The following is a 13,945-nucleotide window of genomic DNA, read 5'->3' on the forward strand; positions in this document are numbered from 1 at the left end:
AAGCTTAGTTTCTTAAAGTTTCGTACAGATCTTTGAAATCCTTGAAAAACTATATAAATATGAATCCTTTTATTTTTATAGCATTATATTAATGACTGTACAGTGGAAGTTGATGAATTAAATAATCTCTGTCTATATTTGCTCATACCTTTGTGAAACTGTTACCTTTTCAGCTGCTATTTCTCATGCCTTGTCTCAATCCACAAATGTCATTTTTGGTAAAGTTTTGCAAAAACCCATTCAGCTGCTTTTGAGTCATCCAAGTATGTAAAAAACAGTTTCCAGCTGTTAAGTTTTCCATAAGCCTTTTTTTCTCAAACATGCTTGTATAATTATAACACAGCTTTGTTTTAAAACATCAAACTTGACACGTACGTAGTCCTGAACGAGAAATAGCAGCTCCGCCATGTTTGAAACCATTTGGTTTTGGAATAACAAGGTTTTTACCATGTTAAAATATCTTTATTTTCTTAAATATTTTTCCAGACACCGAGCTACACTTTTCTAACTCTAGACAGCTAATTGTGTAAATGACCAGTAAAGAAAAGAAAAAAAAAAAGCATAAAAAAAGATACTATTATTGCAGTCTGTGACTGAGCTTAGCAGGCAAACAAGGGGACAGTTTTAATTACTGCATATTTGCATTTTGGTATAGAATGGCATGAAATCCTGCTGTAGGTGACTCTTCACTTATATTCGGCCTACACAGAAATGCACTGACCTGATAGCAAGCAATGAAGAATCAGCCATTTCACAGAATCACAGACTGGGTAGGTTAGAAGGGGCCCCAGTGGATCATCTGGTCCAACCTCCCTGCTCAAGCAGGGTCATCCCAGAGCACATGGCACAGGGCTGCCTAGATGGGTTTCCAGTGAGGGAAACACCATAACCTCTCTGGGCAATCTGCTCCAGTGCTCGGTCACCTGCACAGTAAAGAATTTCTTCCTCATGTTCAGGTGGGATTTCCTGTGTCTCAGTTTCTGCCCATTGCCTCTTGTCTTATGCCTGGCTCCACTGAGCAGAGCCTGGCTCCATCCCCCTGACACTCTCCCTTCAGATACTGACAGACATTGGTGAGATCCCCTCTCTGTTGTCTCGTCTGGAGACTGAACAGGCCCAGCTCCCTCAGCTTTTCCTACAAGGGATGCTCCAGTCCCTCAATCATCTTTGTCATTCTCTGCTGCAGCAGCTCCAGGATCTCCATATCCCTCTGGTACTGAGGAGCCCAGACCTGGACACAGCACTGCAGATGTGCCTCACCAGGGCTGAGCAGAGGGGTAAGATCCCCTCCCTCGATCTGCTGGCAACTCTCTTCCTGATGCACCCCGGGACTCATTTGCCTTCTTGGCCACAAGGACCCACTGCTGTTCCTATATACTTTTATAAGATTCCCTCTCAGCTGTCTCCTCAGGCTTAGCTCCCTCCTTCTACATAAGAGAGATGCTCCAGTCCACTAATCGTCTTTCGATCCCACTTCATTTAATCTGGAATATTTCGGGTTCTGATGTTTTAGGGAAGTAAGTGTTGGTTTTGAGAATATTAATGATGGCTGAAACAGCAGCTGTAGTCTGAGGGATTATTGGATTACATGGGTTTCACTCTCAGAACTGGTTTTTTATATGACAATATAAAGGCATATGCAGCTTTTGTGCCTCGTATGAGCTACTGGCCTTAGAATGAACTCTTCTGTCAGACTGGAGGAATTCTTTCTAAAGAGGAAAAAATAAAGTCACTGCATGTGTAGGTTTTTAAATGGGTCTCAACTGTGACGATTTGTATGGACAGCAGGAGACTCCACATTGTTTCTTATTCAAAGTAAATAGCAGTATCTCCTCCTCCTGCTTTTCCTGGGACATATCCCCCTACCATGCAGGTGTGAGTCTACAGAAACCACCAGTGTCAGTGACGTAACAGTGGATCTGAGAAGACAGCCTGACTTGTCTGGAAGCAAAAGACACAACTCTGGCCAATGTGTGTGTGCGTGTGCATACACTCTTACCTTGCACTGTTTGTGCTCCTAGCAGTAGACCTATAAATCAGTTGTATGTCCACTCCTTGGAGAGGTTTCCTGAATGTGTTTCAAACCACATCAAACATACAAGCGGTGCTCAACAAACAAATGTCACAGGAATACAGCTACAGAGAAAAAACCTCAAGCAGCTCCTTTCCATTGCCCTGTCTTCTCTCTGTACTGTCTGTCTTGGAAAGCCAAGGGATCACTAAGAGACCCTACTGCAGGGAAGGGGCAGAGGCAAGGTTGCTCTGGAAACCTTCACTCTAAATTTCCTGAGTTTAGGGAGATTAACATTGCTGTCATCACATCCATTAATGTACTTTTTTGTGCATGCAGAACATGGGCCAGGCAAGTGTATTCTTAAAGGAAAAGACATACTATTGGGTAAATAGGTGTCTGTGCACATTTTGGCAGCTCTAAGTTACATAATTCAGTTCTAATCAATGCTACTGGATTTTGAAACCCACCAGGATAACAATGAAGTGGAAAAAGCCATACAAAAAGTCCAAACAACCTCCAAGTTATGCCGTATGCTCTACTATTCTGAGTTGCAGTGCTGAGACAAAAGAAGAGTAAGAGTTTGCCATTTGCTAGTTGTTAATAATCAAGAGATCTGCCAGACACACTCTTTGAGGGCTCTGTCTGTCTGGACCAGGTAGATGCTGCAATACACAAAGAGCTTCACACACAGAGAAAGAAAGAGTGTTCATGGACAATGATGCAGCTTTCTTAATTAAGATTTTCATTACTGATACATACATTAAGGTTTTTCTAATGCAAGTGCCCAAGCTCTCTAATGTGCAGGTAGATGTCTCTGATTCTATCTGTGGAAACCCTTTTGCACACCACTGCAAACATTCACCAGGCAAGGCTCAAAACCAGCCCACCTGCCCTTTGCTAAAATGACAATGAAAAATAAAAAGTGATGTTTTACTTGTCTGCCAGATGAAAACTTAGCTTTTTACAGTCATGAGAATGAATAGGCTTTTGCAAGGCTGTACTGCAGCGTATTGAAACTGATTCTGATCTCACTTACACCTGTCTGATGTTGCTGTAACATCAGGAGCTTCAATAGCATGAGTGCAGCAAATGTTGAAGGAAAAAATAACGGAAAAGACAAGAAGGTAAATGGAAAATGGGATGAAAGAAAACATGAGTTTACCAAAGGTAGTTTGTAGTAGACTAACCTGATAACTTTCTTTGATAAGATAACTGATTATCCAGACAAAGGAAAGACAGTAAATTTAATTTATCAGTAGAGCATTTGATACAGTATCACAAGGGAAATTATGAGTTTAGATCAAGATTTGCAAAAGGACTATAAGGTGTGCAACAGCTTACCTGAAGGGAAGATTGAGCAGTGGTGAAGAAAGAATTACTGAACAAGATGAAGGCTATATTTCCACAATTGTTTAATTAAATAAAATAGCTTTTTCTATCCAATAGGATTTGGGTGGAGCAGGTAGCATTTCTTTACAAGCCCCTCAAAGTGAGCGGGCGTGGATTAGGGAAAAGTTGGGGCATGCTTAACAGCTATAAAAGGATCAATCAACACCAATAAACTGCTCATTAACAGTATTTAGTTCTCATTCACCTGTAATGTTCAAGTGTCATTTCTCTGTCTCAGTACTTTGGGATCTTCAGAGATGCCACAACTCTCTCAGCAGTTACTTGTACAGTTTAATTAAATATCTAGTTCAGTTTCGTGCTTTTAAAATATTCTTATTCCCAGAACAGGATGTCCATTCATCTACAAAATCTTGCTCAATGCCTTTGAATGCTGGACCCTGCCTCCCAAGAAAACGCTGCTGGCGTAACACATGGAGGGGAAATACTTGGTCATCAGAAGCACTTACAAAAGCATTGCTTCTCCCTGAACACACTATGTGCTTTTCTAGATCCAGTTAGACTATGACACTTTGTAAATTCCTGCAAAAGGAAAAACTGGGCTGCCCACTAGCAGAGTGGCAACGTTGCACTGGCACAAGCCAGGATGGAAGGTGAAGACATTGCCACAGAAGTCACAGTATCAATGTGAGATTAAATTGCAGGTTCCACAATGGAAGATCTGCCAAAATATTCTCAACAAGTTAAGAAAAAACAGGATTTTTTACAATCTTCCCTGAGGCATGTCTCAGTCTGCAGGTATTTGAATGACTAAAATTGCTACCTTCCCATTAAAGCTCACTGGAAGAGAAGCTGAATTTTTGTTTTAGCCTTCTGTGGCAGAATTTAAGTATTTTATGTCATGACTGGACCATGTTAAGCAAGAACAGACATTCACACAAGAAATTTGCCCTAAACTCCAAAACGTAAAAGATTTTTTAAAAGCAAAAATTGAAAAACAGCGTCTGAAAACCTTAACTCTTCAGAGGTGGTTATATGCTGATCACACATAGCAGTTCTCCTTCACAACCTTTAGTGCATATTGCAGAGCATCCAGAACATTACACATTATTTTTTGTCTTTTATGTAGAAGTGGATTTACTGCAAAAATTGAAAAGCAATTAATCTCTTTACAGACATCCAGGATAAGTGAACACGGACAAATATGAAATTTAAATACATTTCCAGATCCAAATGTTGCAACTGATCCTTACTTTGGTGATTGGGTGAAGCACGACTACTTCTAAATTGGATGCTATTTGAAGTTGAGATTTCAATTTTGTCCTTGAAAATTCAAGCTGTTTAGAGTATTTTTAAGAAGCTAAAACATTATCAAACATCATTCAGAAAACTGATACAGCTATTCTATCAAACTTAAAACTCAGTACCATGCAATGGGAGAGAACAAGATCTATTCAGATCCAAAAGCATTCGCTTTCGGTGGTGTGCAAAAATCTAATATAAACACATGAAATGAAAATATTAGCTGGGGGGCTGAATTTGTGAACCATATGCAGCATGATATTATCCAAAATGATGGAAATCTTCAGCAATGAACAAGAACTTCAGAGGAAAGAATCATTATTTCTCCATACTCTGCAATCTTTTATGTTAAGAGTACCCTTTCCCACCAAGAGGCAAAACAGGCTTTGTGAAGCACGGCCTGAAGACTACTCACATGTGTTTTGACATGTGCACCTGTGTAATGGCACACAAACGAGCTACATGGCAGATGACTTGCTTTTTTAAGTGGGAGTGGAGGAGAGGAAAAGGAGATGGAGGGAATCCTCTTACAAGCTCAGTTTCCATTGTGGTGTCTCACAGGACATTCAGCATGAACACGGGCATGTGGGCAGGCATTTGGACCTCCCTGGGCATTCATATCTTGGTGCCAGCTTCGAAAGAGAAGTCTATGATGTCTTGATCAAAAGGTGACTGTTGGGAAACATCCTATTTCTGGATGTTGTGTTTTATAACAACCATTCCTCCAGCACAACTTGTTCTTGGTACCATTTTTACCCTATATCTGGTGTACGCATTTGATGGAGGCAGATACACAACATGATGCTAAATCAGGGTGAACCAAAGAGGATTTCTGCACTAGGAGAAGGACTCACAACAAAGAAAAGAAAAAGACATTTGGTGATACAGCTGCTGTAGAATAGCAATGTGCTTGCCAAAGTTGGAAGACAATTTACCCTAACCACAAAGGGAATATTCTGAAAAACTCTGCCGTACTCTGTAGTTGTTACCATTTTGCACAGCGATTTTGACCTAACAAACTGGTCTGTCTTAATAATTTGATGGTTGGCATTGAAACTGCTGTAGGAAATGTTGCTACTGCTTTCGAAAGGTGGTCTTCTCCATCCAAATATATTAAATTATGCCAGCGTGGGGTAAGAGTGCATTGAACAAATCCATTCTCTCTCTGTCTCTTTCTTTTTTCTACTTAAACCTAAAATATTATGCTCCTACAACTGGCTAGTAAAGTCCATTTTTTTTTCCTGTTGTACTCTGTAATATTTCAAAAAAAGCTAACACTCAATACATTATATTGCACTAAGTAAATGGAAAATAACTAAGAACAAAGAGATTGCTAGTATGCATAATGGCAGAAAGGTGTGACATTTTCAGCTGTCATGCTGGCCAGTCTTGAGTTCAATCTCATCCAGCACCAGTGGATATATTGTAGATATTGCAATTAGAAGGCAAGTTGCACACATGCCTCTATTGTAATCCACACATCAACTTCACAGCTATGTGCAGCCTTTATTACTTGCTAAACTATTTGAATGTCAACACTAAAACTAATGCTTGAATGAAAAATTGGGACCAAAGTTTCTCCCTTTTTGTAAATCTGGCTACGTCTTGAGTTTTCTGGATATTTGGTCTATTTTTATGACATGTTTTAAAACAAACCTGTGAACTTCGACAGATTTGTTTTAAATAATGAGGGTTTTTTTCCATGCACATCTATTGCTTAAGTTTACTTGATGGCTACGTCTTCAGATAAAGAATAAAGCTCAAAATTGTGGCACTGCTGAAGAACATTCATCCCAAGGTGTACTCTCAGTTATACAGTTTCATTTCTATAAAAACACCAGAGTAGAATTTCAGCTCTGCTGCCATTTTGAGGCTGTTTCACCATTTCTCTCATTTGCCTCTGCCCATGTTGTTTTCTTTTTTTGGAACATTCCCTTCCTTCAGGAGACACATAATAGCTGAGGAAAAAAATATTTCTTTACTGTCTCAGATTGCTGTTTAGGTGACCATTCCCTTCCTAAACCTCCTTATGTTCAGATGCAGATCAACTCATTCTTCTGGGTAATTTGCATGTCTATTTATTAGATTAATTATGATAATTCTTGAAAAATGCTAACTCTTGAAAGCTGTTGTAAACATAAGGCTTATTACATGTAGACTTTTTTGGCATTTTGCAAATGTTCATTTCTGATTCATGAATAAGCTTGACCTGGAGGTTATTATCCTCTTCTCAAGTAAGGGCGAGCTTAAGAAACCTGAGAAAAGATGCCTCCTTCCTGTTCCTGATGTTGTTCCTCAGTATCACTGTTCCTCATCTGCAAAACAACACTAAGCACAGAACCAGATAAAGGGATTCAGAGGAGGCTAATTAGCTGCTGTTTCATGATAATGGTTCAGAGTGGTAACAGATGACAGTTTGGTGGTGAACAAGAACCAAAGCAGGGACATATACATAGATATCAAAGACTATTTGAGCATCATCACATCTGATAAAGTCAATAAGGATTCTCAGAAACTGGGTACTGGCAGGCTGGAATACTGCTGGGTGTCTTTTGACATACAAATCACTGACCATATGATGGATGGTTCTCATAACTATGATGAGATCAGTAAGATGCCTCTCAGCTTCCCTAAGGTCATCATTACTTGACCAAATACATCTTCATGAAGCTGGGGAATAAATGGCACTTTTTTGCACTTTTTTCCTTCTTCTACTTTTTTTTTTCTTTTCCTTTTTTAAACTAGGATGTCAAGTAATGAGAATTAGAATCTGTGCTCAGTCTTACAGGAACGATGCTGGAGTTCAGTACAATCTGGTTACATCAGGAATCTATTTAAACAAGATGGACAGTTATCCATGGAATTAGGTTAACATGTCCTGCAACTTTCTTGAACCTGGATGACTTTGGTGCACTTCTGATTTGCACTTACCAACGCTAACAGCAGACAACTTTTCAATATGTATAGGTTCCATCTGAACAGGTAGTGCTCTGGAAGTTAAAGAAGTGTCCTGCTGTAGCTGTTTATCCTTGTGTAGGTATCTCTCCTATGGTAAAGCAGCTTAGTAATGTCAATACTGCTACAGGCTGGTTGGAAGACTTCCTCCATGAAAAGAATTATTTTGACAAGGAATACACCTGTGTCTCTCGAAGTCCTGAGGACATTCAAGGGGAGCAGAGATTAACTGTATTCCTCTTAAGTGAGAATATGGTTTGGAGGAGAGATCTATGAAATCCTTCTGTCCCCAAAACCCTGATTCCGTATGTGTGGCAGATGTGTGTGTAACACCTAGGAGAAGGATGAAGACTGAATCATCAGCAAGTTGTGGGAAGGGATATGGAAGGAGAGCTCAGTGCTGGACACTGAGACAGAGGGCAGAACTAATCAGTTATCTAGATCAGAAACGTGCTTGTCAGGTACCATTAACAGCTACTAACGTAAAAATGTCCCATTTACACTTTTTCTGTTGCCAGTAAGAACCCAGACTATCAATGGCCTGAAGGACCTGCCTTCCAGAGAAAAAGGGGAGAGCCAGTACACAACAAGACATACCTGAAATATAGTAGGGCTCCTACGGAGCTTGCTAATTGAGTAATGGAGGAGCACCAAGAAGCCCTTCTTGGCCGTGGAATAAGCCTGACTTAAAAAAGCAAGAGAGCATGTGATTCTAATCCTACAAGTCAAGAAACAAAGGCAGACAGATGGAAAACAACAAATGCATGGTCACACAGCAAAGCACTGTCGAAGAGGGACTTCAGGTTTCCACATGCCTAGCTATCATGAAGGCAGCTTGCTGCTTCCACCTAACTGCCTTGCCCTGCAGAGGTAGAACAAGGTTAAAGTGGTGCCTTTGTGCAAATGTTGAAGGCACATGGTGTCTGCCACAGACGTGAATGGTTTTGCCATTGCTGTGGGAAGTGTTAACACAAGAGGTGTTAATGCTTCCCATCCCTGAATATCATTAATGCTTTTTATTGATATTATGAAGTTCTGCAACAAAAGTAATGGGATTTGTCAGGGGCCGTTACAAACTGCCCCTGCTGGATAAATACATAATACATGATGGCAAAGGTCCGATGGGCCTTTAATCAATTGCCTTTCCGAGTCAAATAAATGTCACATTAGACATAAGGCATGCTGCAGTCTGTGGGCGCCTCTGCTCCCCTCATCTCGCAGGCCTGACACTGCCACGGGCAGCTATGGACACGCATAGGCTCCTACTTATTTGCAGCAAATATATCAGAGCAAAACTGGAGCAGCATGTTGTAAATTACAGATTTGGGACACCTAATAATGAAAGGCAAAGGAGAAGGGAAAGAAATATGGGGACACCATAGGCATGATAGGTCAACTCAAATACGTCTCCTTGGGAGCTGGCATTGTCACACCACCTTCTGCAGCCACTGCAGCAAATCTCCTCTTCTTGCCCACAGGGTGGGGGAAAAGGCACTGTGCCATTTCCTTCTGCACTGCAAAAGTAGTGGGTCAACTTTAAATGTTAAAGCCACATATTTTAGGTCTAGCATCAGGAAAAGAAAGCTCTTTCGTGGTTTAAGCAAGCACCTTGAAAAAATTATGAATGTCCACTTTTGCATCCCTTTAAAGAAATTCTAACAATCAAAACACAACTTGAACATAAATTTACAGATTTGTAGGTTTAATTCCTCTCCCAAATATGAAAGAGCTATTTCTCTTTCTGTACCTTTTTTTCTTTTTTTTTTAATTCCAGGCAGCACTTTAACAGTCATCTACTTTTCTCTCTGAACAGGTAGGAGACATGAATTTAAATTGCAAAGTGGAGATCTGAAGTAACGCAAACTCCAGGTATATTTGGACGTGGAGTTCTAAACCTAAATTTAAAAGCCCTCATTATTTTTGGCATTCACTAAATAGCTTCTAGCTTGGACATCCCAAAACAGTGGCTTAAAATGCTGGTGGACATTTGGAAAACTTTGGTCTGTCTTTACTTAACTATAGTAAATATTATGAAGTGGTAGTGCTATATTTCCCTTTATATTTCAACAAGAAGAGTCATTGTTTCAAAAGCACTAGATTTCACTGCCAATATTTATGAAGGAATCCCAGAAAAATGTGAGTTTTTGTTCCAAATGCGCAAAACCATCATGTGTCAGAACCTGACAAAATTAAAACACAAATGATAACAAACAAATACTCCCAAAGGCTCCATCCCTTATTCCCTCCAAAAAGGAACAAACCAAAACTTAAACTATGAAAAAATTAATTATTCCTGTCTAGGTCTTGAAAACACAATTATCTGGATAAGCATACTATTTTCTGCAGTTAAAAAGGTCAGCGAATCACCAACCCACATAGCAGCAGCCAAACTCAAGTGAATGTGACTAGGTGAGAAAAGAATCTACAGAACACCTTCCAAAGAAATCACTGAGAGATTTTTAATCCTGATACAGTTGGATGTCAATAAGAATACAACACATTTAACCTACTCAGATAAGAAGAGCAGCTCAGAGAGCAGCCAGAACTGGGTAAGGAGAAGTCCCACACCACAGGGTCAAACTTCATTAGGGACAGGTTGCAATGCTAGTTGACAGTTTTTTTGTACTTGTTTTGCACTTGCACCACATGGAATGCTTTATATTTCACTCTGAACTAGAACACAACAGCGTAATGTACATCAGAACATGTATATCCTCACATATAAACAGAAGCTTCCATATTGTCATCCAGAAATGCACATATAAATGCCAGATCAATCAATCACACAATGTCACTGAACTAAAATCTGAGTCCCACAAGGTGACACTGCATTAAAATCTTGAACTGCATTAGAATAAAAATTCAGTATGGAGTCCTGTGGCCATGGGAAGCAACAGAGGCCCCAGACTGACTTTGATGAAACTTGAAGAAAAGGCACAACTTGTATCAATGAAAAGTATAAAATGTTGTAAATACTTACACAAGAGACAAGGAAAGGTTCCTTCAGAGAAAGGCCACAAACTGATTGTGAGTGATCTGAAAAGACAGAAAGAAGAAAGGAAACCAAATTGTTAATAAACACACAAAATTATACCAATGTAACAATACAAAACAGGGATCAAGGAGACTTACAGATGGTGGCAAGTCCCAGAGGAGAGGGGAAAAAAAGAGTTTTGAATTCACAAACAACATAGATCTTGAAAGTTTTGAAACTACCTGACCCCAGAACTATGTAGCTGAGAAAACTGGTAATGGCTGAGGAGCTTTTCAGTCCTGGGACAATTCCAGGCCAGCAGAGACTAAATATCCTCCGGTGGCTGTTCAACAGCCTCCGTGAAATAGGCTTGTGGCTTCTATGGACAAATGCTCTTATCACAAAAACACTGCCAGATTTGAAAGGCATCCTTCTTAGCAGTCATGCCAGATGATACAGGACTCTGAAACAGAACTCGCCTTCTTCATCCTGACCTTCACAGAAGAGGGGTTAGGCTTATTATTAGGGCTGAGAATGCTTACATTACAGCTGATAGCTGCACAGAAAAATTGTGTTGTCTTAGTTCCTTCTGTCAACACAGTATCTTTTGGACTTGATTGATTTGTTACCCTGAGACCCCTAAGAAAAAAAGACGACTGCATGAAAGTGGAATGGCTAAAGGTTTGCAAACTTCTGGTAGACTACAGGTCTATTTTGGACTCTCTAAGCATTATTGCCAACATATTTATTTCCATATTTATTTCCAAAACATAATAACCTGGGATGAAGCAATAAACAAAATTAATCAAAGCCTGATGCTCTGAATTGTAACAAGAAGACACACTCCTGTTGGACACAGAAAACAAAGGCAGATGCTCCCCAAATGTTCAAAGCTACAAATCAGTCCTGTCTCCCCTTCCCTTTGCCAAGCTGAAAAAAATTTGGGTAGTCAGGCCAGACAGTGCTCTCCAGAAGATTGTTATCAGGCGACCAGCAGCACAGTGGAAAACAACCGTGGTATCCATGTGGTGTGCTCCAGTACTTAAGACATGGTCCTCGACCTCTGCTTCCTGTCTAGTTACAGGGAGAGATTAGCTCTGTCATTCCTCAAAGCAATTAAAAAGCTCGGAGAAATAGAAACTTGAGTTAAAGAGTGAAGGCAAAGTCAGGAGCTGCCACAGGAGAGAGAGAGGGAAGGCTGGCAGAAAATCTGCTCAGAGTTGCAGCTACTATTTGTGGGAATTATGGTCCTGGTAGAGGAGAGTGTGAGAGAAAGCACGTGTACAAATCCAGTGCTTGGTTTGCAAGGGAGGTGGAGGAAATACAGCAAAGAGCAGAGACAGTCCTAAAAACTGCAGGGCAGGAAACAAGCTGCTTATAGCATCTTTTGGACAGGTCGCCCAGAGAAGCTCTTTTAACAGCAAATTTCTCTTTAAAGGAGCTGACTACTCCAACATGTAAGGAAGATTTGCATGAGACAGAAGACAGGATGGATTTTGCCCAGACGGAAAAGCTGAAATAACATAAAATGAAAGGAAGGGCAAGATCAAGCTGGTGGAAAGAAGGTCACTATCTTGCTTTCAGGAATCCATTATTCTAATGAAGTGTAACAGGGAAGTTCTCCTGGTGGAGAAAAATCTCCTTTCCTAAGCACGTACCCCTTATTTTGTTTACATTTCTCCTGAAGACTCAACCATGGAAGTCAATGGACTCATCTGTAACAGATGATAGTGAAGCACTTTTAGGGGCTGGTAGTTGGGTAGTATTTCCTTCAGGCTTTTGGGCATATGGGACAGTGAGCTACAAACCAGAGAAGAACCTGAGACAAGAGGTCTGAGCCAAAGCATGTGCCTTGGAGTCCCAGAGAAAAAAAAAAAAAAAAGAGAGAAAAAAACCCCAAACAAACAAAAAAAACCCCCAAAAAACCAAAACAAAACAAAACCAAAAAAAAACCAACGGGAAAAAAGTGGAAGTGGGAGGCATCCAGTATGGGGAAACAAAAAAACACAGAATGGAAAATTTTAGGCTGAGGTTAGAGTTTGGCTCTGGTATAAGCAACATAAAACAAGGTCTCTTAAGGGAAAGCATCAAGCAATTTTGACAACATGGATGCCAAAGAATTCTACAAATTATGGCCTGAGATTCTGGAGGTGCTGAGTAATGACTTATATCAACATTACCAACAAATTTGCCCTAAGAAGTGAACAAGATTGTTCTGCCTAATTAAAACTTCAGGGTAATTAAAGACAGGCACGATATATTAGAAGCTGCAAACTAGAATCCAGCAAAATCACCAGAACTGAAACACCATGCTTTTTAAAATTGCAATTGGTCTGCACACTTGATTACCAGTTTTGTTGAAAAGAAAATATCTGAAAACAAAATTTTCCCTGTAAAGTACTGGAAAAACAAAATGTGTCTGAGGAAGCTATGATTCATTCCAGGTTAGATAACTGCAGAACACGTATGCAGGAGAGAAATGGGCCAAATCCTGTTCTCACTGCCCTGTGCAATCATGCTGACTTAATTGAAACCATGAGCAGAACCTGAACCATTAAAATGCTGGGGTGAAACTTCTCATCATATGGCACTGTTGGTCACTAGAGACATTTAACCTAATTACATTAGATTAACACAGTAGATTTCTTCAAGATATATTATTATATAACAACATAAGAAAATGGAAGTTGAAGAAAGCTGACCATTTTCCCCATGTCTCCATGTTATAAACAGATTAGTTACCTGTCTCTATTTATGTTGCTTGTTTTCAACCACTATGGCTCTGTTTGGTGGACAAATGAATCCACTGATCTTTTTTTATATTGAATTCCTAGTGTTAATTAATCATTATTACTTGGAAGATGTTTTGGCCATTGAACAGAATAGCCAAGGGCTAATCTTAAACCTGTCCTTGCTTCATTGTGGTTAGATTTTTCTCCTTTTCTCTTTCTTTGCTACACAAAAAAAATCCATTTAAATCACAAAGACTAAGAGACAAGCAAGGTCTACATGTTAAGGCTATTTAGAAATCTAGTCTTTAACAAGAATAAGGTTGCTAAACACTGAAGAATTTCTATTTATGCAAAGTTAAGATGGTGAAAACCAGTAGTATGAGTAACATTATATAAGCAGATAATAGATTTATGAGGCTAATTACAATTTTCAAAAGTGACTGAGGCATTCATGTTGAAGCCCATTGGAAGTCAGTAAAGTTTTGGCTGTAAGTTGTGATGAAATATATTACCTTTGTTAGCTTAAGCATTGCCTTCTTTCAACAACACTAACATCTTAGGTGCCAAAGCCATTTCTGCAATTGGCATTCAGTTGCTTCTTACACTTTACTTGCTAAGTGG

The 13,945-nt window shown here is 39.7% G+C and overlaps 1 protein-coding gene across 11 annotated transcripts in view; it reads right to left on the reverse strand.

Annotated features, from left to right (window-relative positions):
- ZBTB20 (zinc finger and BTB domain containing 20) overlaps positions 1–13,945 on the reverse strand; it is a 472,116-nt gene that overhangs the window by 104,889 nt on the left and 353,282 nt on the right. For all 11 annotated transcript variants that reach the window (XR_010083181.1, XM_063419871.1, XM_063419872.1 and 8 more), the window contains one exon: positions 10,599–10,654. The gene's annotated coding sequence lies outside the window, so the exon portion shown is untranslated. The remainder of the gene's footprint in view (positions 1–10,598; positions 10,655–13,945) is intronic.

Source organism: Prinia subflava, chromosome 28, assembly GCF_021018805.1.
Source record: "Prinia subflava isolate CZ2003 ecotype Zambia chromosome 28, Cam_Psub_1.2, whole genome shotgun sequence".
Classification (NCBI taxonomy): Eukaryota; Metazoa; Chordata; class Aves; order Passeriformes; family Cisticolidae; genus Prinia; species Prinia subflava.